Source organism: Lissotriton helveticus, chromosome 5_1, assembly GCF_964261635.1.
Source record: "Lissotriton helveticus chromosome 5_1, aLisHel1.1, whole genome shotgun sequence".
Taxonomy (NCBI): Eukaryota; Metazoa; Chordata; class Amphibia; order Caudata; family Salamandridae; genus Lissotriton; species Lissotriton helveticus.
In genome coordinates this window covers 1,093,088,290-1,093,112,860 of record NC_136065.1, presented here as the reverse complement: position 1 = coordinate 1,093,112,860, position 24,571 = coordinate 1,093,088,290, and the positions used below count along the sequence as shown (strand labels likewise).

The 24,571-nt window shown below is 42.3% G+C and overlaps 1 protein-coding gene across 1 annotated transcript in view; it reads left to right on the top strand.

Moving 5' to 3' along the window:
• Nucleotides 1-6,038: 6,038 nt before the first annotated feature.
• CALHM2 (calcium homeostasis modulator family member 2) overlaps nt 6,039-24,571 on the top strand; it is a 57,183-nt gene continuing 38,650 nt past the window's right edge. The window contains exon 1 of the mRNA XM_078643698.1: nt 6,039-6,359. The gene's annotated coding sequence lies outside the window, so the exon portion shown is untranslated. The remainder of the gene's footprint in view (nt 6,360-24,571) is intronic.

Sequence of the window (24,571 nt, the reverse complement as noted above, 5' to 3'; positions counted from 1 at the left end):
ACATTAAAAGAAGACACATGCCCAACGTGCTTGAATTGTAATTTCCAGTTCCTGATAGCAAAACCTATAGCTAAATGCCCCTTCACAACGAGCATGCATGTTGCAGCAGTGAAAAAGCTGAACTCTGTGGATTTTTGACATTCTGTCTGACGGGCTGTAATCTAATAATTATCTCTTTAATTCTCTTCCTCTGTTTTGTCTCTCCTCTTCTATGTGTACAGATCTTTGGGTAGACGGTGACCTCTGGCCCTGTTGTGTAAGAGAAATGGTAGGGGAAAGACGAATGGTGACTAGAGGACAGAATGTAAAGTGAGACAGGTGAAGTAGAGAGGGAAGGGATAAGGTAGTGGGATCAAGACGTAAGGAGAGAGATAAGGTAAAAACAGTACGTGAGTTAGCCAGAAAGAAAGATACAATGGTAGAAAGAGGAAGAGGTAAGTAGAAAAAGAGAGTAAGAAATAGAAGTAAGCTGTTAAAGTGAGGTAGAGAGAGCTAGAGAGGGAGAGAAGGAAAATTAGAGAGAGGGAGATTGGTGGGCTACAAAAAGAGGTGAGATAGTGGTAAGGAAGAAAGATATGCAAGTTAAAGAGAGGTAGTGGTAGAGAGGTGAGCCAGAGAGAGTAGTATTGATAAATGCAAAGTGAATTTGAGAAAGGGGCACAGTGATGAGAGGTACAAAATAATAGGTTAGTTAAAAACTTCCGAGCTGAGAGGCAGGTAAGGTATAAAGAGATGATGGGATAGAAAAATGAGTCTGAGAGAGGTGAAGTGGCAGGAGGAGTGATAGAAGGAGGTAGACGAAACAGAGAAATTAGGTGCAGAGATAGGTGGTTGGTGGAGAGTGTTAAGTCAAAAGAGGGGGCTAGTAAGGTAGAGAGGCAGAGCTGTAGAGGTGGACACAGTGCATCCTAGAGATAGAAGTGAGAGTGAGAGGTAGAGGCTGGTGTGGGTAAGAGAGGTCTATTGTGAGCTAGGTGGGTTAGAGGAAGGTGGGGCACGGTCAAAGAGATGTAAACATTGGTAAACAGAGGCAAAGAGAGGTGCCAAGTAGAAGCCTTGAAATAAGGAGAGAGAGAGACGGAAATAGTATGTTTTAATTTAATTTCAACAGAGGGTTAAGTTTGGACAGACCGGAGATGGTGAGCTGTCCAATTAACATAGAATCTGGGTTTTATACACATCATTATCAGGTACCTGGGGCGCCCTTGGGCAATTGCCCACTTTGCCCATGGTGCTGGCCATAGAGGGGAAAAGGCCTGGCAGAACGTATTTGGGGAAGACACAGTTCTGACAATAGGTAGCAAATGTGCAGGTAACTATTGAATCATCTACTCCTATGGCCGAGATGGAACTTGACACGGAGAAAAGCGTTGGATCATGTGAATGTGAGATTATCGATCTCAGCTATTGAAGTGTATCCGGCTGGGTGAAAGGTTTATATTATGTATCAGTTTAATGTATGATGTCCATTCACAGGGTTGTTACAGCGGATTTCCATGGCGGGCTTGGCTCTAAACAACGGTGTCCACTGTTATTTCTATCATTAGATGCAGTATAATCTTAAGGATTTGGGGGGGCCCCCGGCAACACATACTTTTGGGCCCCTGTCTGGAACTACTTTGTATTGTATTACCCATTTCCTGATATTTCACGCCCCATGATGCCACACAAAGTTGAATAGTATGTTAAAGGTTGAGATGGAAACATAGATAGGTGTGTGGGGTGGAGAGAAAGTTCACGTTTTCGGGGGCCCCTTGGAAAGTGGGGGCCGTGGGCAAATTAGCACTTTCCCCATGGGCCACTCCCTTTTTCTTTTGGGGAAGGGGGGTGGGGGGGGGGACACTTTAAATGTAATGCATTGAAAAATATGGGTGTCAGCCATGTTTCGATGTTAAATTAAAAAACAAAATGGCCACCAGTGCATTAGATAAGTGAGCATGCCCTGTGCTTACTGTGTAAAAGAATGAGTGTCGGTGCCCAAGTTGTGCTCAGAATCCCACGGCCAGCGCTATTAAATGTCGGCGTGCCAAATACCAAGGCTGCTTAGCACTGAATCTACCTCATGCCTCATTAATACTTTACCAGACACTCTCTGCCCCTTTGTCTCACTCTTGCAGGTTCCTTCTTCCTCCCTTTGGGGCGGTTTTCCTTTCTTTTTCTTCCTTCTTTCCCGTTTGTGTTATTCCCTCTCTTGCTCTGCGGAAATGTTTGATGAGTGAAAAAGAAGTTCTGGTCCCCAAAAACGAGTGCTGTGGCCCCACCGCCAACCACCGGCTCCAATTAAGCACTGCACCTGCGTCGTGATACTGGCACTTTGGCCATATGGCATTAGCTAATGGCATTACCAAGTATTACAGGCAAAGCCAGTAGCTCGATCCTTTTACATGTGAGATGGCTTTTCCAGTGTTTGTTTTTATTTTGATATTTACATCCGTCCAATTTTGCTGATGATTTAGGCTAATCTTAGAGGCACAACAGTGGAAGACTTTTTTTCAGATGTTACTCTGCTCTCTGTTGAGGAAAAGAGATGCTGGTGTTATTCATTAACATCTCACGCGACAGCCTGCAGCTCCCATGCTAGAATGTCAAACACTTCCTCAATCTAATGTTGCCTAATTCTGCCTTTTGTTCCAGGATTCAATCTCTTTCTCTTGTGTCCTGTGTCATTTTATTTATTTCTTGTACCCTCATTCTGACTCTCTTGACCCTCCCTCTGCTCTCTCCTTATTTATTTATTTATAAAGTTGTATCCATCCAGCGCCCTTGAGTGTTGGAGGCGCACGGAAGAAATCGACATAAGATAGGTGGCTATACTCTGACATCATGCAGTCACTTGAACTGATCACACATTGTGTACAGGCATGAGTACATGTGTGCGCCCCTCGTTCTCTGGGAGACCCCTGTATTTTGCTAGCTGGCACTCTGGGCAGATGTAGCCCGTCTGACAGCTGGAGGCCGGGCGGTTACTTTCAGATAGGTTTACTTACACCAGCGTTTCCCAAACTGTGGTCCGCGGACCCCCAGGGGTCCGTGAGACATTCCCAGGGGGTCCGCAGGAGGAACATGTTTAGAGAGTGTGCTAAACATCTGTGTGAAGGGGTCTGTCAGTCTCTCTAGTGGTTGAACAAAGTTAAGGCATTTAGCACAGAATGCAACATAAACAAGTGGACTAGAACGAGAAGCAGCTTGCACACTCCACCCCTCCCCCTCATCCTGAAAACTGAGACCCGTTCTTTGCCGGGGAAACACTGGAAGGCAGTTAGAACTTTAACCCATTTTGGTGTGCGTGTCACGTGGGCTCGCCCCTGGCCCAGCGGCAACATGGCAGATGAACAGCACCAGGTGAAAACACGGCATTAGACTTCCGCCCTTTGCTCTGCGGCCACTGATGAGTAACGATTGGCCTCATGTGATATGCACTAAAAGGCCTCGCAACTACATGATGCACCGACGGATCGAGGTTTTTATCAGTGATGTCGGGGATAGGATAAACGGGTCGCCATGCGGGTAATCATTGGTGCAGCTCTTAAAATCCTTGCATCCTGTGTAATATCAGCTTTTACATCTTTAAACCAAGGTGAAATCAAAGTGGCCGTTGTTGTCACATTAGGGAAGTCAGGAGCTTTATTTTGTTTTAATGTTGTGTACGGACGGAAGCTGCTGCTTGTTAAAGGTATTCTGGCCATTCAGTGTAGGGCTCTGCCAAAGTTACATTCTTAATGGAAAAGTGCAGGTGAGCTCCTTCGTCCCTATGAATTGTAATTAACACCATCGTTTCCCAAGTTGAGGGCACTGCCTGTTTCACTGGAGAATGGTTGCATTTTGCTGTCCTTTGCCCATAGTTTGCGCACTGTCTGCGGGGGATTTTTAAATCGACTTAAGCAACGCACAGACCTCAGGACTCTAGATACAATAAGGTCTTAATGAGTACAGTAATGTAAGATTTAAAAAAAACGGGGGAAAAAAACGAGTGGCGCAGAAGGGCACAAAAACGAGTGGAACAGAGGCAGAAGGGCACATAAAACGAGGGAAAAACGAGTGGAACAGAGGGCAGAAAGGCAAAAAAAACAAGTGCAACAGACGGCAGAAGGGCGCACAAAACGAGAGAAAAATGAGTGGAACAGAGGGCAGAAAGGCACAAAAAACGAGTGAAACAGAGGGCAGAAGGGCGCAAAAAACGAGAGAAAAATGAGTGTAACAGAGGGCAGACAGGCACAAAAAAACGAGTGGCACAAAGGCAAAATACAGAATACAGAAATATAGTGGCAGCTAAGAACAGAAGGCAGAATGGGCAGAGAGGCACGGGGCAGTGAGGGGAACAGAAGGAAAGACCAGGCAGAGAGCGCGGGAACAGCGAGGGGAACAGAGGGAAGAAAAAGGGGCACGGACCCCGTACAGGCAGCAGGGGAAGACAGACAACAGCAGTCACTGACACAACAAGGAAAGTACAGGCAATACAATAAAAGCAATAAAGCGTTGAAAGGCACATGTGTATAGGTTACCGTTACTTGGCAGGCAGGTAAAAATAGATGCAGCCAGGATCAGCAGTAGGATTTTCGTGCTGCTGTCTGATTGCTCACTTTCCACAAGCCCTTGGGTGAATTATGTGTGCTGCTAAGCTTTCATATTCAGACATATCAAGCTCTTATTCTGTGTAGCCTTTGCAGTTTGTTGTTGGCAAGGGACGGGGCAGTGGGCACCCTAACAGGAGAGGGTCATGTCAGGTGCCACGCGAGGCCTCTCTGAAATATGCCTTAACTGCACTGCTCACACCTTGGTGGTAAAATGTTGTTCTGCTGTCTGTGACTAAAGATTATGTCTAACAGGGGTTTATGGAAATTGGCATAGCATTGTTCCATTATCTCTCTGAAACAATATGCCTCCTGTGCAGATACCTTCCTGCCATCTCTTGCACTTCCATGATGAACTCCTAATGTAGACCTTGAATTTGCTCTGTACACTGGACTCATCGCTTTGTGCACAATCTTGTTAGAATTTTCACAATATTCGTTCCTCCTTGGGGCATGTCTTTATTATAAGATGCTTCATAATTGTATAATATTTTAGACCTTCTTAAACTGTGAATAGGTAAAAATGCTTATAATTCACAATCATTCAACCTGTTGCTGTAAGGAAGGGTCACCACTCCAGGGCTATGGAATGAGAATGTAGAGGTGCTGCTATGGCTGAGAGCAGGAGACTTGTACCACTAAATAATACACTGCTGTATGCATACATGCCCATGCCAATAGACCCAATTCAGGCTGTCTCCCTCTTGAAATTGCCTCTGCTTCAAAAGGCGTTTTTAAAAAGAAATTTAAATTGTACAAATTACTTGGGGGTCCCCGGCTTCTAGTAGTGATTTAGTGGGGGTCCTCAGGAGTCAAAAGTTTGGGAACCACTGACTTACACCATTCATGGCACTGACTCGAAGACCTTGAGGTGGGCATGGAGGGGGCCAAGTGTCCAACATATGAGCCCCAGAGACGAAAATAGCAGCAATTAACACAGGCATTAGATGTCACTGGACAGTACTTCACTCACACTGCAGATGGTCAGTGCATGTAACTGAGTTGCTGAAAGTGCTGCAGAGACATGTTGATGCCTAGCCAAAGTGAATATTGGGAGTCTGGGAGAAATTTGGTCTAATAAGCAGGCTTTTTTACAGGACACAGATGAAGCTTTGCTAGGAGATGCAAACTCATAAGGATTGTTTAAAAAAATGGCATCACCAACTTGTGAGCTCCTTATGTGTGCACAATGACAGCTTGATATATTTTCTGTATGTCTAAATTAGCTAAAAATACAGACTGAGTATCCTTAAATTCAAATTTGACCAGTTGAACAACTACCATATGACAATAATTTGACAGAAAATACTGAGAAGATTTTGCTGTGTTATATAGTTACATCAGTGTGTCTGCCCAATAGGAGCAACCTTGGACCATGAATGGCAGTCTTTGGCAAACAGCCACCTTCTGATTTTTTAGTTTTAAAGGGCAAATACTGTAATATTATATCCATGACGTTCACACAAAATACCCCACTGACAGATACCGCTTGTCGCGTGCCTTTTCGGCCCGCCCCTCTTTTCAGGACTTGTTTGAAGACTGAGCTGCACCAAGGAACGCCGAGCCCCGCCCTCTGCGCGAGCCAGCCAGGACGATCCATTCACAGAGGGGGGGGGGGGTTTACTTTCGAGGAGGTGAGCCCCGAGGTGTGGGTGGGGAGCGCGCGCAGGCTCGAGCAACGACTCCTTCAGCTGTATTGATGAGGAGGACCTGCAACAACGACAACAAATCCAACGGGATCTCACATTAGGAAACTCATTTAGGGAGGTCTCGAGATTCTGGCGCGCGGTGAGTCATGCACGGAAAGTACTGTAACTTTGTGAAAAAGTTTGTCGCCCTGTGCATGCCAGCTCCTTTACTAAAAATCTATGCATATTTGTTTTTAGAATACATGTTACGGTTCTAGGCCCTTTACATTTTCTGCATAACAAGTAAGAGTTTTCATCATGTGTTTTGGATAAAAGTGTGTTTTGGTGTTTCTGAATCACGCAGTATATTAGACATTTTTTCCTTTCAGTTTTCCAGCTAAAAATGGAAGCAGCAGTTCCGGACTTGAGCAGCTCGGCCGCGTTTTGTTCTCTGCTTGTTTTGAATGTTGCATGGAGTCAGTAAAAGGGACACGTTGCCTCCAGTGCCTTGTGCATTAAATATGCATGCATTTTAGTAGCTCCTATATAATGTGGCTGCAGAAAGAAGCTACCTGGAGCTGGCTGCATCTGAGGTTGCCCTGGAGCCTTGTAAAGCTGTTTGTAACAAACATGCTCATCTTTCCAAATGTGTGCGCCCTCTATTGTCCCTGACAAGCGGTTGGGTACCAACGGGCCTTTGAAGGCTGTACAGTAATTAGTTAGTATAACATAACAGCACAATGCGGCATAATATAGCATAGCAACGTAACAGACCGTCAGAGCTTCATATTTTAATGTAGTAAAACCTAGCCGAATACTGTATAACATGACATGCAGTTAAGCAAAGCATGGCATAAATAGGTAGTTACGTTAGGATAATATACGGTCACCTAACCTAATATAGTGTAGTGTTCTAATATAAGACAACATAACATCTTATAGCAGGATGGTATAACAGATGAGAATGGTGTAACACCATGGCATGGCATAACTGCTTACTTAAGATGACATATATTGGGGCCTGATATAGCATAGCATATCAATATAACGTAACACAGCATCGCATAACCTAACAAAGCCACTAACTATTTCAGGCGTCTCAAGGGGGTCTCAGAAGTCACAAAATCTTTCTTCTCGAAAATCCTAGATTCAAAACATTGTCTGTTCAGAAGCCATCCTTCTCCGGAGCAGCCCACTGTTGCCCTGAACTCTTTACCTCCAGTGCTTAATTTGTGCCAGTGCTCGGCACCAGCATTTAAATCCTAACACTAGCATTTTTTCATGATAGTCTACTAAATGGTGTTTGTCTGCCTGTTTTCAGGAGACAACATCTATTTGGCAACGCAATATTTAGCAAGGCAGTGGGTGGTGCAAGCTGCAGTTACATCCTTAGGGACACCCTGGGCCCTGGCCCTATTTTTAATCAAGCACTTTTTACCTCCCAATCTCAGAACGTTGAGCCCCTCTTAATGTTTTACATTCAACTCAATGCTCACCTTTTCCTGACATTTCCTAGGCTAAGATCGTTAAAGCAACCATTTGAACGCTGAAAGCACTCTTAAGTTTTGGAAATCCTATCCCTTGCTCCATGGAATACCAACATTTTAATATATTTGTAGTGTAAAGCCTCCTCATATCGATCGGTGCAGGCATGCTATATAAACGGATCAGTAAAATATGAATATGCTCTAACTGGATAGGGCACAACAGCAAAGAATGACATCACAACATAGTTTAACATAAAAGGGTGTAGCAAGGCATGACACAATAGCTCGGTTCATCATAAAGCGTAATAGCATAACATGGTATAGCATGGCATGTAATAACTGCATAGTTTAGGCTTTCCACCTTATAACATGGCATGGCCTACGTGCCTAGTTTAACATAACATGGCGTAATATAGAATAATAAGACAGAATGGCATAGACCAGTATTACACAGCATAAGATACCTTCGCCTGGCATAGGACAGTATGACATGACCTGCCTCGATCGAGCAGAGCACCTGACACCGTGAAGTACCATTTCCCAGCGTAGCTCACCGTGTGTCATGTCAAGGGCACACATGAAACCCCGTCCTCTGTGCGTGTGAGAAGAGGCCGCTTAATCCTCTGCTGGCACCGGCGTGGGCAGCGGCTGCTCACACGCCCTGCGGCTGTCTGAGGTGTGCAGCGTCGCATTACACTCTTACCAACAGCATTTATACCTCTTCCCTTCTCAGTATGTGCCTGGAAATCCCTTAGAAGATTCCCCTGAAACCTCAGCTCTGTGCGGTTTGTAACGTTACTACCTGCGTTACAGACAAGAAGCGCTTTGTAAAACAATGCAGAGAATGTGAAGGTGTTGTGGTTTGGTGTCTGTCTGCAGGATGGAGGCTTCTGCGCCATTAGCAGGTCTGCACAGGCCTCTAAGAGCAGCGACGGGGAGAACAAGGAGGCAGGTGGGATCATAGCTGGGGGCAGTGCTCTGTCTCACAAACAGGCCAGGCCTGTGGGGGTTGGTGGTATCTGCATACCTCATATCACACACAGAAATGGTTTCTGGGACAGGCCTTCTGAGGTGTTCGTTACACCTATGTTCTTGTGCAACCTAATATCTTTGATGGATTTAGCACACCACAATTTGTGGAGAGTAAAGTAGGTTCAGTCACACCCTGAAGCTCACACTTCTGATGAGGCACAAAGGACGTGACTGGAATGAAAGCCACCTTGGAGTTAAAATGCGAAAAACATAATTTTTTAGTTTTCACTTTGAAAATGGCGAAATCAATTTATCAAGAAATTGGACAATCGACTGTACATCCCCTTTTGGTCACATATAAAGAGAGGAAAACATAGGCAACTACAGTATGGTTTGATTCCGAGTTTTTTCTTATAAATGAACCACAACCAATCAATATCCAACATACGAGCTTTGAAAACTGAAGTAAATGGGGCATAAAAGTCATGCAAAATCAATTAAACCAAGTCAAACAAGACCACCTTATGGAAAATTGGCTCAGGTCCTCAGCCCTAAACAGCAAACATGTATGCCTTTGCTTTGAAATGAAAGTGGTTTATTTTTCTTTTCACCACATCTGTCTTTCTAGACTGTTTTTTAAAATGAAGTATAAATGGTAGTCACGAGGTAGATCCAAGTATAGATTTATTAAGTTGTCACAGGATCAATTCATGTTGGTTACAGGATCAATTCCAGATAACATAAGGTATATCCAAGCTGGTACATGGCCCCACCAGGAGCTGATCTTCATAGCTCACCCACTCAATCCAACTGCCACTCCTCCAGTCCCAGGCATACCCAACATTCTACGCTGTCATCATGCACTCTAAGGTTCCATACACACAGACACATGCAAACTAGCTGAGCTGCTGTAAATGTAGTTACAACATTTTTCTACCTTTGTGAAACCTTATGCCAAGTAATTATGTCTTTAAGGTACCCCACCTTTTTTCTGAAGTAAGCTATTATGACTTTCCATCGCAATAAATGTTCATTACTTGTTTTGTTACTTTGATAATTATGTTAATTTTCGCTAAGCTGACAACCTCGACAACGTTCAACTTTTTGCCTACAGCACTGCTAGTTAACTAGTGAAGACAGTGGCTCAGGTAAAATCACAGACACGTCAAGTTTGCATCAAACACGGGAGTGTGGGCTTACTGTGGGCAAACAGGGTTTAATTTTTCCCTTTTATGTGCAGTAAAGTTGGATCCGAGGCAGGGAGGAGGAAATCATCCCTGAGTAGGAGTATGTGGCAGGAACCAGCCGAGTATGCTATTGTATTGCTCCTGGGTTGTTCTCACTCTCCTGTGATCCTGACTTGGCGAGTTGTTGCCTTGAAAGACCCAGGCAATGTAGTGTTTAGGTCTGGCTTAGTTTTTTCAGACTTATTCTTACTAATTCTTTAAACTATATGTAGGGCAGGCTTTGGCTCCACCCCTGGTGAGTGTTTCCCTGTCACCTCATGCTATTGGCTGTTTAGTTTATCAGGGCCCCCTTTGTTGCCTCTCCACCAATGGTGGGTCCAACCACATCAAAGCGGCGGCAGACGGGTAACTTGTAATATGCTTGGCAGTGCCTTAGTGGCACCGCCAGCATATTGCAGCTCTCTGACCGCTGCGTGACCACCGCAGGATCCTGGATCCCCGGCTGACACAGTAGTCCTGCAGCGGTTGTAATACTGCGGGCGTGCCCGCAGTGTGGCGGTGGTCGGACCTTCAACATGAGCACACCGATGCTATGGACCGCCGCACACTTAATAAGGCCCTTAGTCATCACACTGTTTCATTCATGCAGTAGATCTGATTCAGCGGGAGACTCCTGATTTTTGAAGCAAAAATGACTTTATTTTAGATGTCTCCTGCCTAAAATTGTCATTGCTACAATATAAGCCAGTGGGAAAAATTAATTCTCTCGATTTCTTTTCAAAATCCCCAAGTTTGAAAATGTTGGCATGTATGCTGTTAGCCACATTTATCTCCTATTTGTATTATACTCTGAAAACAATTATTTTTTGCTATTTTCTCAAGCATTGGCTTCAATGTGCCAGACAGTATTTGTGTATGTATCTCAAACAGCATTTGTGCATGCAGTGGCAGTTCCTCCGCTAAGGCGAAGGAGCGTTGCAGACTGCTCTCCGAGCAGTAGTTAAAGGAAAACCAAAATTATAATAACCGGCGTTATCATTTTAGTATTCCGTTAACTGAGGCGGGACTGGACTGCCAAGGCAGGGGCCAGGAAGAAGAGTGGTTCCTCCACTCTAAAGTGTGCATAACTGTTGGGCCGGCCCTCTTGGGCCGTCCAAACAGTCATGCACACTTTGCAAGTTCTGCACCCGGGCTGCATTACAGAACGGAATTAAGGGCATACGAAAAAACTAAACACTTACCTGAATACCGCTGGCCGCCACCTCTCTTCTGTCCGCTCTGCAGCAGGACGCACACAGCCTCCAAGAATCCCCTGACCAATCACAAAGCTGCCTTAAAGCAGCATTGTGATTGGTCGGAGCGCTGTGGTTCGGTGCTCAAAGAGGGACTGGGAGGGTGGGCATGTTTTCCACCAAGGCTGTACAATACAGCCTGTGGAGAACATGCACAATGCTCATGGCGGTATGGCCGGCCCAAGATGGCCGGCCAAACCGTCATGTGCACTTAGGAGGCGCTACCACTCCACATCCTTGTGATACGGGGAGCCCAGCCCCACCCAGCTCGAACAGTCTAGCTTCAATTGCAAGCTCAATATAAAAAATAAAATGATAACAACGGAACGATATTATCATTTTATTTTTTGCATTAAGCTTGCAGGTGAAGCAGTGGGACGACGTTCCTCCACCTTAGCATGGAGCCGCCCATGCATAGACCCCCCCAATGGATTAGATCATTTAAATACTTCTGTATAACTCCAATGTGAAACAAACATATTATTTTGATGAATACCTAGATTAGAAATTAAAAATACTGAAATATATTGTTCATCGTAGCAGCAACATTTACATACAAACTGTAGCCAATAATTGTTGCCAGCAATTTGGTAGAATGTTGGGGTATCAGACGAGACACATTGGATGTCTCACATGCTATTTTAGCTGAAGCCTGTGTTTGGCCAGTTCGCTCTGATTCTCATGTAGAGACACATACGTCCCCGTAATCACAAATCCTATTACTACTAATGTGAACGTAAACGGTCATTCACTCTTGAATATAACAGTGTAAAAAGAAATTGATATTACCATATGTACAACTACGAGTGTAAGCTTGCTTATTGATAGGCTTGAAAAATGGAATGTTAGCAGATTTGAAAAAACACATTGCTTTCTATAATATCACAATAAAAAACCTAAAGAAAAAATAATTCATTACTTACAATTGAAAATTCAGCTTTAAATGCAATTGTTGGTCTTGCCAGTATCCTCAATGAATGTCTGACACAATATCGATAACACAAATATCGATATACAAAAATATCGGAACAAAAATATCGAAGTCAAAAATATAGGAATCCTATCCCTAACAAGGTAAGTAAAAATATATCGAAAATAAATATAGAATGACAAAAATATCGTTTTTTGTAAAATATCGTTTTTTTAAATTAAATAAAAATCTAATAACAAAATAATACTTATAAATGTAATAAACATATTTAAAAATGTACTATAATATTTAAAATTAATACATAATGTAATACAAATTAATATTAATAAATATATAATACATAATATATTTTTCATTAATATTAACTCTAAATTAATTATTTTCATAACTTATAAAAAAATAAAAATATAATAAATTACTAATACATTTATATACATAAAATAATCACATAAATAACAATTAATAACAACATAATACTAATAAAAAAGCTAAATACATTTTAGATAGTGTATGAGTAAAAATTACTATTCCCACTCCAGAGAGTGCAACAGTAGGGAAAGTGTTGGATAGCGTAGGGGTAACAATTACTATTCCAACTCCAGAGAGTGCAACAGTAGGGAAAGTGTTGGATAGCCTAGGGGTAACAATTACTATTCCCACTCCAGAGAGTGCAACAGTAGGGAAAGTGTTGGATAGCGTAGGGGTAACAATTACTATTCCCACTCCAGAGAGTGCAACAGTAGGGAAAGTGTTGGATAGCGTAGGGGTAACAATTACTATTCCCACTCCAGAGAGTGCAACAGTAGGGAAAGTGTTGGATAGCGTAGGGGTAACAATTACTGTACCAACTCCAGAGAGTGCAACAGTAGGGAAAGTGTTGGATAGCGTAGGGGTAACAATTACTATTCCAACTCCAGAGAGTGCAACAGTAGGGAAAGTGCTGGATAGCGTAGGATTAAAAATTACTATTCCAACTCCAGAGAGTGCAACAGTAGGGAAAGTGTTGGATAGCGTAGGGGTAACAATTCTATTCCAACTCCAGAGAGTGCAACAGTAGGGAAAGTGTTGGTTAGCGTAGGGGTAACAAATACTATTCCAACTCCAGAGAGTGCAACAGTAGGGAAAGTGTTGGATCGCGTAGGGGTAACAATTACTATTCCAACTCCAGAGAGTGCAACAGTAGGGAAAGTGTTGGATAGCGTAGGGGTAACAATTACTATTCCAACTCCAGAGAGTGCAACAGTAGGGAAAGTGTTGGATAGCGTAGGGGTTGAAATAACATACTTATAAAAAATAATTCATTATTACTTAATTACATTACAATTAGTTCCCACCATATTCCCCTATAAACACACAACCCACAACAGAACACATTTATCAATTAATGAATTATTTAAAATTAATTACCAATTAATTATAATTATTTACCAATTAATAACAATTAATGTATGCTTCCTACTAATTAATAATTAATTCTACATAATTAAATTACTTCCCACCCTATTCCCCTATAAACCCATAACCCGCTACAGAACATATTTATCAATTAATCAATTAATTAAAATTAATTTAAAAGAATTCTCAATTAATTAATTAATAATTCCTACTAATTAATAATTAATTTAACATAATTAAATTACTTCCCACCCTATTCCCCTATAAACCCATAACCCGCTACAGAACATATTTATCAATTAATCAATTAATTAATATTAATTACAAATAATTCTCAATTAATTAATTAATAATTCCTACTAATTAATAATTAATTTAACATAATTAAATTACTTCCCACCCTATTCCCCTATAAACCCACAACCCGCTACAGTACTAAAAGACAACATTTAATTAAATTACATTAAAAATAAATTAAATACAATATAATATACACATCATTTATTTAAAAATCGATATTAGTAACATCGAAATTATTTACTTCGATATTACTGACATCGATATTTAAAACTTCGATATTACTAATATCGATATTAAGAGTGTCGATATTACTTACCTTCTATATTATGTCCCTTCGATATTTAAACTTCGATATAATTGTATATCGAAATTTAAAACTCGATATTTTGTCTGTGTACCATCCTCAATCACTTCCTGATGTGCTGGGTTCATTCTTTCTTTGTTAACAGTAAGTTAGTTCATTATAAAAATAAGTTTATTAGAGACAATGTCCCTTAAACCGGGTATTAACAATTCCTCAAAACACATTAAAACAGCCTTAAAATGCAGAATGTTCAATTACTATAATATCAATTAAATAATTATAAAAATCTTCATCTGAACACAGAGTCATATGAAACCATTAAAAATCTATCCAGAGCACATACCATATCCATATATTGCATTTGAAAAAAGAGCTTTCTGGCTGCTTCTCGCACCTCATATTGTACTTTAAAAAAATTGGGTTTTAAAAATGTATTGCACACGTTTTAAGAAATAGAGGCAGTCCAGTACTGTATGTACTGCCGTTATTTGTGTATTTAGCCCACTACTACATAACCCCTCTGAGTTCTTAAAATATATTATCCCAGTCGATGAGATTGCAATAGATGTCTAAACAAGTCTAAACGTTTAAATTGCATTACGCTTTGCAGGGTTAGGCAAACAAAGCAAATGCTGGAAAGAGGTATTGGATTCACACGAATCACAATGATCTATGACTGAACGATTTAGTCATTTTCTCTACCATCCCACTTGCCCACTTCATTAGGTCATACTTTGAAAGAGCAATGGGCAATATAACATTAGAACTGTTTATTTGAAGAGTTTTTGCCATGCCTTGCAGTCGCTTTTTAATCTCTTGAACCCATTCAAGATCAATTTTTATTATTTCTTCTCTCCTAAGATTTTCTATTTTTAGTTTGTCAGATAGATTTAGTTTGTCCCAAAATCTCATTCCGTGAGCAAGGGCGATCACTCACTGCCCATGATTTCAGCCCAGTTTTCATGCTTATAGCTTGAACCATTGCGCATTTCTAAAAGGATAGCAATCAAACCCAGGACCTCCACCCCATAAAAAGATTGTGGGGGAACCATTGCCCTGTGTGCAGCAAAAACTGTCTGAAGAGAGGGACCACCATAATTAATTTAAATTTGTTTAAACCTCCAGTGGTTGAGAGGGCTTTAGATTTAAGCGTATCTGCATGCAGGCTCCAGGAAAGAGATTTATTAAAAATCCTCTCTATAACTTATATTATGTTACGTCAACAGGTGAATTTCCAATGGACCATCCGCACCGCACTTTCTTTTTGCTGAATATCATATTTTTGGTCTTATCAAAGTTTATAACTAAGTCATGAATTCCACTATACTTCTTAAATCCTGCTAATTTCCTTTAATGGCCAATACGAGTTCTATCCAATATTATTAAATCATCTACATAGAGAAGGCACAGGATGTGACGGCCCCCTATTTTAGGTGAAAATTAGTGTGTAGTCTTTAAGATTTGAGGTAAATCAGCAAGATACAATGCAAAGAATGTTTGGGCTAACACACACTAGTGGTGTAAACCATTCTCCATAGTTGTTTTCCTTGAAGGGCTCCCCCCTTTATCCACTATTACTCTGGGCCAATTATTTCTGTGGCGTTCTCTCAAGATTCTCAAAACACCTCCCGAAATTTTGATGGTTTTTAATTTTTTATGTTCTAAAATGATATGTACGTGTCTTTAATGTACATATTAGGGCAAAAGACTATCTAAGGTATTCATAAAAATAATATATTTCTACTTGTAATAAACGTATATTATTTTTAAATATATTTTCGCAAAGTCGTGTCGGGTGTGCGCTTCGTGAGCGCACAGTGCTACAAATGAGTTCTCTTCACTCAAAGTATCTGGCATTCTTCTAATGTACCCAGCCATCTACAATTGTTTCTAAGGCTGGTATTTTGAATGAAACCTAGTTAGTTTAAATGCATTCTAACACTTGTATAGTGCATCATATCGCTGAGTCTTCGAACATGTTTTGTGAGTAAGAGGCTGTTCTGTTTTCTCGCAAACCTTTTACACCGTTAACTCGAAAGCCTTTACATTTTCTGAGCACCTCGTACTTTAAACACGCTTGTTCCTGGGTTGTTACGCTTAGAGGCTGAGCATATTCTTGCATACCTTTTTATATACATAGCTTTTGTGTGCATAGTGGTCCTTCATTGTGTTGGTCAAGGTAGGAGTAGTAGGTTTGGTAGCAGCCCTGTCTTTACCACCTTATTGAATTCCAAGTGACTCATGAGTGGCGGCTTTTTTGTGTATGTAACATATCCTCTGTCGTGTTACGTTCATTGTCTTATGCCTGGTAAAAACACACGTTTACCCCCCCCACTTCTGCATTTTTATTTTAATGAACCAGCTCCATCCAAAACCGCGGAGAAACTAACTCTATTAAAGTGCTCTAATACTTTTGTACTCCAAGTGCACCCAACTAAAACGCTGCACAAAGTTATTTAAGGGTATTTGTAGCTTTCCATCTGTAAGTATTCTTAGTGCGCTAAATGTTACAGTGAGCGCTACCTTTACTGAAAATAGGTTGTGTGTGTGTGTGTGCATGTGTATGTGTGTGTGCGTATATATATATATATATATATATATATATATATATATATCCAAGAAAAGTTTTGGCATTCAAGCTGAGGTGGCCTCTGTCAGCGGCGGGCCATGGACAGGGTCGCCACTCCCTATAAACCAAACACACACGTTCACGTTTATCCAAAGAACGAAGTCCAGGCCAGCATAAGTGTTCAAAAACCGGATTTATTCCAGAGCCTTCACTCGACGCGTTTCGGGAATTGCCTTCCCTTTCTCACGAGTGAGAAAGGGAAGGCAATTCCCAAAACGCGTCGAGTGAAGGCTTTGGATAAACGTGAACGTGTGTGTTTGATATATATATATATATATACATTTATATATATATATATATATATATATATATGTGATCAAGGGCTTTCGAGCCCGAAACGCGTCATCTGTCGATTGCTGCTGTGGATATGGTTGAATAAAGAACATCTTGCCTACAAAGAAGTGGTTCGCTTTTCCTTCTTCGCCGCCGAGGATTTGGAGGAAGTGGTCGGAGTATTTGTTTTGATATATATATATATATATATATATATATATATATATATATATATATATATCCTTGCTCCTCTTACTTTCTAGTGCACAGAAAAGAAAAACGGCACTCAAGGGGCTTGCAGGTTGCAGTAGTAGTGTTTATTCAACAGACAGGTTTCAGAGTGGTCTCGTACACGAATGCGCTGGCGGCTGGCATTTTTAAAGTTCATAGTGCAAATACATGGAAATCAACAGGGGACTGTCGCGCTGAGTGCAAAATAGCACGCGGTACAAAATGGGGTGGTGATGGACGGAGCACGCGCCATCTTTAAAAGAGTTATTCTCATAGTTCAGATCCTCACATTGTAACCAATTTATAAGTCATAGAGGTAAATACATCTGACCTTGATATGATTCAATGTTGCATGGAACGTGTGGTGCGACTAAAATACACCAGAATCTTGCCGTGGATTGGCAATTGCAGCCTATTGTAACGGCTGCAAAAGAAAAACCCCTACATTTTGCTGTGTATCGGCCAATAAATGGGTGTTCATAAAGAAAGAAAAAGTATATCTTTTCAAACAATTAGTAAAAATAAAAAGCAAATTATGCACATCATATAATCAATTGGAATGATAATCTGTCACAATACAACACATCCATCAGTTGCCCAAATGAACAGTCAGTACCTCCCCACTATTCAATCCATTAGGGGATTTTGTAGGGGGTTTTCTTTTGCAGCCGTTACAATAGGCTGCAATTGCCGATCCATGGCAAGATTCTGGTGTATTTACTGAAAAAAAAGATACGTTTTAGGGCCGTTATAGTCAGTTGGACATTTAACTCGTACAAAACCATAGAAATTCCACCGGTATAGTTAGTTCAGCTAACTATAACTCGCGCCCCTGCAATGCACTGCTGATGACATCACATATTACATCATTCATGACATGGGCAGTGACATCACTGATGACATCTCAAATGACATCACTGATGACATCATCCACGTGATAATTGAGCACCTCCTCACAATTCTGGGCCCGAGGACCCCATCCCCCAAGGCCGGCCCTATCTGTTGGGGACTGTGGGGGGACCCCAATTCCCCCACGGCACCCTGGGACACTACAGGAGCCGGCCCTGGCGGTCCCCAGAGCCATGAAGGGCTCCTGGTGGTCCCCGCGTGGCCCCCTCTTACCTAGTGCACAGCCCTAGGGAGGTGGCGGTCACCGAGACTCGGGGGTCCGTAACGGACCACTGCATTTGCATATTAGTGCCCCGGGGAGGTGGCGGTCCCAGGGCGTGTGGGGGGGGCTCGAGCCCCCCTACACAGGTCCATTTGTTTTATTAAAAAAGCCCTGGGGTAACGGTCCCCAGGGCAGCTGGGGGCCGTGTGCCCCCGCAAATAATTACTAAAAGCCCAGGGGGGTGGTGGTCCCCGGGGCTTGGGGGAGCCGTGGAAGCCCCCCCACACATTAAAAAGGAAACCCAAGGGGTGGCAGTCCCTGGGGCTGTGATAGGGGCGAGTGCCCTCCCTCACATAATTTTTAGCAAACCTGGGGGGTAGCTTTCCCCGGGGCTGCGGGGGCCCGCATATATTTCTTAGCAATGCCCCTGGGACTTGGCCCACCCTGGGGCCTCAATTAAATGAAGTGTGGGCTTCATTTTTGTAAACATTTCGGTGGGATTCGCGTCCCCAGCGCGAATTTCGCCGATTTTATTTTTTGGGGTGCTTTTTATGGCCCTGGGGGTCCTTGTGGGACCCCCGGAGCAGGCCTAGGGGTCAGGGTGTTTCTAACCTGCCCCCTTTTCTTGTTTTTAATAATTTTTTTAATGTTTTCTTGTGACTCGGTTCTACCAAGTCACAAGATGGCTGCCAACAATTCCTGGTTTGGAGTGTTGACAGTCAATTAGAATAAAACTCGTGGTTGGGAGAGTTCCTGAATCCACCGCGGCCATAGATATCAAAACTTTTATTTTTAAAATTTCTCAGCAACTACTGAACGGATTTACACCATTTAAAGAAAAGGTCGCTTTCTGAATCAATCACTACTTTTTTGCTAAATTTGGGGTCATTCCGTTTAGCAGTTCGGGCTGTAGCCTTGCCTAAAGTTTCCTATGGAAAATTGATTTTTTGACTCTTATTTTATGAATTTCTAAGCAACTACTGAACGGATTTACACCATTTAAAAAAAAGGTCGCTTTCTGAACCAAACACTACCTTTTTGCCAAATTTGGGGTAATTCCATTCAGCAGTTCGGGCTCTAGCCTGTCTCAAAATTTCCTATGGAAATTAACATGAGGAAAACGCGTTTTGGGACCCCCTTTTTTCTCAGCCCCCGTGTGACAAATCAACCCCAAACTTTCAGGATAGAAGCTGACCTGGATAGACTTTTCTTTCTGAGAATTTCGCGAAGATTTGTCAAACGACGCCAAAGTTATTAGCAAATCAAAACATGCTTTTCCTATGGAAACTAGGTTCTAACTACAACTACCTACTGGAGACCGCCAGTAGGTAATATATATATATATATATCACACACAAAGGATTGCCCCCATTTGAAAGCGCACTCACGAGGCAGCCGAATCACCACTCCATTTCAGCAGCGTTTCTTTATTCGCAGCAATCAGCAGGTAACAGCCTTAACTTTTCAAGCCCTACGCGTTTCAGAACTTCTTTGTTCCTTGTTCACGGGCACGTTCAATGTTAAGAGGCAGATTAAGGCAAAAGTCAAAGTCAATTTGTTTTATCCTCCTCCGGTGGACAGCCCTCCAGTGGGCGTGGTTTGAAATGTCAGCATTCTGGGACACGTAGCCACTTGCCTTCCAATTATTCCCTTCAGTGGGTTCCGCCACATTCACATCATTTCGACCATCCATTTAACAGCTCTCCAGTGAGCTACAGGTTGTGACCTCCGATTGTATTTTGTTGCTGACTGCTTCACTTCTGCTTGTTGTAGTGAAGTCAAGTCCCCATGCAACAGACCATACTTGATAATGGCGGTGCGCTTTTCCCGACCGGGACTGGCTGGTTTTTATATCACACACAAAGGATTGCCCCCATTTGAAAGCGCACTCACAAGGCAGCCGAATCACCACTCCATTTCAGCAGCGTTTCTTTAGCCTTAACATTTCAAGCCCTACGAGTTTCAGAACTTCTTGTTCCTTGTTCACGGGCACGTTCAATGTTAAGACGCAGATTAAGGCAAAGGTCAAAGTGAATTCGTTTTATCCTCCTCCGGTGGACAGCCCTCCAGTGGGCGTGGTTTGAAATGTCAGGGGGGCAATCCTTTGTGTGTGATATATATATCCATGTAGGTGTTTTACTGCTTTAAGGAAAAGTATTTGTTACATAGTGCCCGAGACTTGAACATATTCTGAAGGAACGCACTGCTGTGACTCATCTTATGACTTTAATATGTCAGCAAATTACTTCACCATAGCGGTGTCTTGTTTTCTTGTAGTTCACGGGCCATGAATATATACTGCCTTGTTTAAATGCAACTGAAGTTGTCGGTTAGTGTCGAATCTCTTTGTGTTTGGCACAATGTTCGTGTTTTTATTTTTTTTACTGGGTTTGTGTGTATTTTAGAGCATGTAAGGACTGTTTATATTTTTCTAGGCTTCCGGACTTTAGCCAGTCCACGAAAACATGAAAACAATAGCTATGAATCTCGCTCCTTTCAACTGTCTCCTAGACCATTACTATGAGGCCCCAGGGATCAAGAGGATTAGGAATCTGCACATTTAACATCACCTTTAGTGCCAAAATCTTTCAAGCCTCCAAAATTTGTAAACATCTTTTGCTAAAATTGCAGAGATCATTTCCTCCTAGTTTTCTTTGTAAAAGATAACCATTTTGTGCTCATTCTTGCTATACACTCTTTCAACAGATCACATAACAGCGTACTCTGTTTTACGGGCTCCAGAGAACACCGTAACTTCCTTAGCTTTTGTATCAACAATAAATATTCAGTATCAAACCAGCTATTTCTTTTCTGCTCTTCTGTCTTTAGAGGTTTTACTTTCATATATTTCTTTTGCCAATCCATAACCAAACAAGCAGCCACCGATCTGATAGTATTCACATACCTATTTACCGGCTCATCATTACGTGATTGCATGGAGCATGGAAAAATATTATCTGACTAGTAAGGCACCTTCGGAAATTCGATATCCAGTGGTAATACTACATTTATTTCTTCTTGCCATTTTTAGGTCTTGCCTAGCGATGCATGCATGCGCTGCTCGCTTGCGAGATCAATTGTCGTTGGTTTTGCCTCCGAAGGGGGGTGGAAGCTCCACCCATGCTTTGCATTGAGGTACATCAAAAATGTGCGCTTTTAATTGGAAGGGAGGCATATTTGTTCCCTCCCTGTCTCCTGTTTGCCGTGCCTGCCCGGATAGCAGATGTGCACGCGCAGGGCGTCTCTAGTACTATGTGTGAGGAACAACGCATGCATGGCACCCTTTCATTTTCTTTCTTGTGGTATTCTCTCATCCCCAGAGTTACCCCCATTGCTTTCCACTATGCCCTTCCTCTCGCTCATGGAGTGCAGCCAGGCACATGCATGGCATCTCTGTAGTACTATGTGTGAGGCACAATACGTGTCTGGCGCACTTTCACTTTTTTTTCTGTGGTATTCGCTCATCCCCAGTCTTGCACCCGTTGCTTTCCGCTATGCCCTTTCCCTCGCTCATGTGGCACCTTAAGACACAGATTCTTTGATCTGCTACTGAAGAAACACTGACACACAATCCCTTCTTTCAGATGTGGAGCCCGTTCGCCCCACGCTCACTCCTACCCTCCCCTCGTCGGGCCCCTCCTCCCTCCATTGTGTGCCAGTGCTGGTCAGAGCCCGGCGCGTGCTATAGACGGAGCGAAGAGAGCTGCACACGCAGGCGAGAGCCCCCGGCCCCTCCAGAGAGTCTGAGATGGAGATCCTGCTGGTCCTGAGGCTGTGTTGTAACTGCACCTATGATAACGACCCCCTGCCTTGGCTTTCACGGACTCCTGCTGCTGCAGTAATGTGTTTGTTATTGGCCATTTTCACTGACAGTTTGAACAGCAAACTCCGGTAGGCTAGACTCCTGTGTGCTTTAAAGGGATTCTTGAGAACAGGGCTGAAGGAGAGGTTTTCTAAGCATTGTTTTGCGATATTACTGTTAGCACTGGAAGCTGTAGGAAGCAGCGGCAAGGGGGCGGGTTTCTTATCTAGCCCCTATAGTCCTCTATATGCTGAGGGCAATCGCATGAAGAGGATGACCAGGTTGCATGGATTGGAGAACATCTGCTGACCTAGTCAGTTGGGTCCTGCAAGTTTGAAAATAATTGTGGCACGCTAGCGCTTGCAGGTGTGCACTGTGCGCTTAAGACTGGGAATTTGCACAGCACCATGTTCGTACAGTCAGCCTCTCGCTCTCTTCATTGAAGCAGCAACGTGTCTAGTGTCAGAGGCAATTTTGTAGGTTATTTATTTTTTGTGTATTTTTCATATTAGGTTTTTCAAGGGGACACCTTATAATCAGTATAAAACTCTGCAGTGTTGTCGTTCGGATAGTGATGCACAGACAGGTCTCACGGCGCAAATGGTGGTGTGAAGTGGCAGATTTCTGACAAAACCCCAGATGTCCAGTGTGTCTCCTCTATGTTGCAGGACCCTAGGAAACCCAGGTCTTTGGTTGTGCTCTCACTGTACTTTGATGCAGCTTTGAAAGCGCTAGTGACGCTGTACGGGTTTCAAGCCACTGTCGGAAGTGTCCACGGCTGGCGGGAGGATGCTGACTAGAAAACCTGTACAGGAGTGGCTTTCTGCAATATACTTGCTTCCATGTGAAATACATTCACTACACTCGAAACAAAACCATTAAGCAAGATTGTAATTACAACCCCAATAACTCTAACTCAAACTAATGTGAGACCTGTTGCATTGCAAATGCTTGTTAATAAAAGCATTGCGCTCAAAAGGAAATTGGCGCAACACTAAAATCCTCAAGCAAGAGGAAATACCAAGTATAGGTAAAGATATAATCTATCGACCCTTCCATATTCCCTTGAGTGAAAGTCTGGTGGGACAATATGTCCAAACTAAAGCGCCTGTAAAAGCAGACAAAATTCCAGCCCTGCAAAATATATTCTTATTTGACAGATAACGTAGACTTTTGGCATCGGGGGAAGAGACACATGGGGTATTTTAAAAGCTTTCAGTAGGTCCCAAACATTTGCTTCTTCTTGTTAGTGTTTTAAACACATATTAAAATCTCCCAAAATTAACATCAAGCTGTTTTAATATAGTTCTAGTATATGACCTAGATCCTCTTCCAGCAATGCATATTGGTCTGAATTGTTCTAATTTTCTCTCCAGCTTATATACATGTTTGCTATCACCATACTCCCTATTAATTCAGTGAGATTTAAGAGATCTGTTTTAGCAGCATGTTGCCACTAACTTTTCAGAGGTTCCTGTTTTATGCTTAATCACTCCAATCCTGTAGGGATTTTAGTGATTAATCCACCTGAGTTGCTCCCTGAATCATTTGGCGTAGCTGCAGAATAAATCTGAATGAACCCTGGGAAAAAAGTTTTTTTCCTCCCGACTTCCAAGTCTCTTGCAAGCATACGATTTTATATTCTTTCATAATTGTTACCATTTGATCATTTTGAAGGATGTGTCATCGCTCGTGCACATTCCATACCAACAAGGAGAGGCTGTCGGGAATTTGTATCCCAATCAATGTCGGCCAGCTTCGAGTATTCCTGCCAAAACGACTCAACTGGGTTAATCGGGTCAAATCTATTGTACCTATTCACTGCAAAAGTCATTCACAGACTATCTTTATTATTCCTCGCTCTTCTTTTTGATTCATTGTTGATGCATTCATCTAAAACCAGATTTACCTGTCTAGCATCTAGACCTGCATGACATTTTAAAAAGGATTGTGTGTGAGGGATTTTACCTTCTGGGCAGGGTATCAAATGAATCCCTTTTGAGACCATTTCCTCTCTAGCAGCCTTTACAGCTTTCTAGATTAGATTAGAAAATAATGTAACCACTGTTATTTCTTTGAGGAGGTGCCAGGCATACATCTCAATTGTTTAAGATCACTAGAGATGATGTCCTTGAAGCCTGGTCATGCATTAAATACTTCTAGTAACGCTGACCTATTTAAAGGTTTTAACTTTCCAGCCCTCTTTCCTTGCTTAATGACATCAAGATAACGTTGTAAGTGTTACTCCTGGGCAAGTAATCCCTCTGGATAAACAGGGTCCTTCTTTTTGTGACTTTTAACATTAATTACCCTATCTCCTTACCCATGACCTTCCTGATGCTGATAGTGATACCTAGAACAATGGTACTGGTTAGATGTTAAAACAAAATTTTGACTCGGAGCACCTTTATTAGTGAGAACGCCATTGCCCAAGGAAAGAGGTACCCCCTCCAGCAAC